Here is a 3,192-nt window from a genome sequence, read left to right as displayed (position 1 = left end):
CAGCTAACTGAGATGTTGTCGTTGTTCGCTGATACACTGCCCTTGTCCATGGAAACACTGATGGTATAGCTGTTCCATTTAATACTTGTCTTGCAGACTGTAAATCACCACTGATGTAATCGTCTGGTGTGAAATGAAGATAGCAAATCTTTGTATTATTATTTATCACAAAATCACTACCAGAATCTCGATGAATTATTGTTATCCACATTTTCCCCCTATCAGTAGTGACATCCGGAAAGGAATGAAAGGACAACCTTTGCATCCCCAAACGCTCTCTCTGTGCCTTCTCTCCAGAAGAACTGCGACACAAGGGTACACAACAATACTGTCCTTTCTAAATCTTTTGTTTTGCAGTATAATGGCGACGAGCCTTGGCCCAATCGCACCAGGATCCTCTTCTGCGTTGCCTTCTTCGAGTGAAAATTCACTGAAACTATGAGGAGCTTCATAGTCAGCGGAATTCACAGATGTAGAGCTGGATAAGATGCTCTTGTCAGCATTCTTAACTAAATATCATCCCAGGGACTCCTCTATTCATGGTGAACACAATGGTGATAGTTGCAACTCTGTACTGCTTTGCGTTTGTAAGTTACAGTTGTTTTTGTAGGCACCTGTTATTTATTTTCCCAATACTTACTGTACAAATTGATCTTTCTGTTGCTGCTACTTTGTAGGGCTGTAACTCCAAAAGTTGTTGACATACAATGCTGAAACTTTGCCAGAGCATTCAATCGGCTAAGTAGATTAATAATATTCAATAATAAAGAATTTGAAAAATGTGCCATTATGTCAGGTTTTCGCAGATCCGGTCATGATTGTTGAAGATAGGTGTACTCATAAAAAAATTAACTGGCATACCAACACGACCTACCAATGGGGCTAGTCATGCAATCCTTATATACCATAAAGAGGTGACCACTAGGTGATTTGTTACTGTTCCATTCCACCACTAAATTGTCTTAACACACTATTAAGCATCAAATTTTGGAAAACCGTCGATATACGCACAACAGTACTTTTGTAATAAAATGCATTTAAAAAATGCAAGCTCCAGATAAAAAACAAATATGCAAGGTTTTATTGCCTTGCTGGTCGGCAAATTAAGCCACAAATGGATTAATCCTGGGCATCATCGTGTTCGCCTGTCCATAGGGAGTACAAAAATCTTTGTTTCATCTCCATACACGAAAAGATTCCAAAGTTACAGTCATTTGTTTATGTTGCGGTGACGAAAGAATTTAGCCAACGATCGTTTTCAGTGAATTTTCCTTCCTTCTCAAACAAAGAAGCATGCCTGGGGAAAAACTATACCTTGGTGGATGCACAAATTCATGGCGAACACAATGAGCCAAGACTCAATTCCGTATGTCTTTTTATCAGTAAGTTTGGTTTATGTAAGCGCCTGTAGATTCTTTTCTCGATAGCTTCTGCACATATCAAATTATTTGCTTGTCTGGCTGTCTAGTGCTGTATTTCCAATGCTGCTTAATTTAGGAAGCTGAAACTTGGCTAGTCCATTCCTCTGTCCCTGTTGAAAACAAAGAACAAATAAAATGCATTTTGAAAATTGTGCGGATATTGATGGTTTCTAAAATTAGATCACAATTATAGATAAGCTCAGCAAACAAAATATGTACTAAAGGTAAGAATGCTTGTATTCATGTGATATGTAATGAAAGTTGGTATAATCACAATACAGTAGACACTTCACATCAATTGCATTATGCTTATTTGTTGGATTAGCACCCACACCCTGTGTATATGAGACATGCTTACCTGACAGAAAAAAAGTTTTCTTTTAAATTTATAATTGTATCAGTGGACAAAATATGTTCTATGTAAGCAATACACATTTGAATTATTAGCAGGCTTTCCTCCACAAAACTCAACACTAAAGATTTTTCCATTGCACTGCTGTTTCACTTTTACCCAACGTGGATGCTGGCCATCGTTCTTCCAATCTCCTAATTCATCTGCTTTTATATCATTAGGATGGTTCAGCTTATTAGTATCAACTATGAACTCTTTTGATTTCTGACATTTTTACCAAGGAAAGACTCATTATAAATTATTTTTGTGAGTTTATCAGATGGGATTAACTTGGCATTATCAAATCTTTTCATGTTTTCTTCTGATGATGTCCCTCCTACTAAATCATTATTGGGATTGTTGCAGTGGTGGTGGTACATATGGAAGCTGTTGACTGTGTGGTGTACTGGTGGAATGGAACTGTGCAGCAGAGAATATTCCAGATGGTAAATTCTTTGTAAAATAAAAGAATGCTGTCCTTGAATGTAGTGTAGCTTGCTTTTTATAGTCTTTCACAGCTAAACAAAATTTAGCAATTTACGTTGCAACTGTATTCTCTCACATAATGTCTCAGAAGAAGCAGTTGCACTTCCAAGTGACTCTGGTGTGGATATTGCCTTTTGGTACCAACTGGGTCCCTGATTTATCAAAATTTTGATTGTTGTCTGATACGTACTAGTAATAGCATGGGTAGCAGTGAAATTTGGGATAAATATCACGAGTGTTGTATTGGAAATGGGGATAAATTTCACGAGGCGAAGCCGAGTGAAATTTACCATTTCCAATACAACAAGAGTGGTATTTATCCCAAATTTCACTGCTACCCATGCTATTCCCAGTTAATACCATACTCGCTGCATATACGCATGCTGTGCATTAGCGTTGCCATGTACGCAATTTGTCACTATGTACTAAGCACGCGTCGACACTAATTGGCGCTACATTGTTAACATAAATTCTAGCCAATGAAATTGCAATTACAACTTTTTCACTGCTGTCAGTGAAATACGGGATAAATTTCACTGCTACTATTGAGACTTTTGTATGGGCAGTGAAACAGGTATGGTATTAAGCTATGTATTGAAGACTGATGACTGATGATAAAGCATTTCTTGTACAGATAATCCAATTTATTTGGGTCTGACCTCAACATGTATACAGTGGCCAGGTTTATCTGCTATAAATTAAGCTAATCATAACAATGCAATTCAAGAGAGACATAATCATAGTCAAATGGAACAACAACCTCTTCACCACTGATTTGGCTTAGCACGAAATAACATTTATGTTAACTAATTGTGCTGACAACAAGTATTATACATTCCTTCACTTACTGTTATTATGGGTATTGTTAAAAGCCGGAACGGAACAGGGCGCAGC

Source organism: Dysidea avara, chromosome 14 (assembly GCF_963678975.1).
Source record: "Dysidea avara chromosome 14, odDysAvar1.4, whole genome shotgun sequence".
In the NCBI taxonomy this organism is placed as follows: domain Eukaryota; kingdom Metazoa; phylum Porifera; class Demospongiae; order Dictyoceratida; family Dysideidae; genus Dysidea; species Dysidea avara.
This window is presented reverse-complemented; position numbering follows the sequence as displayed.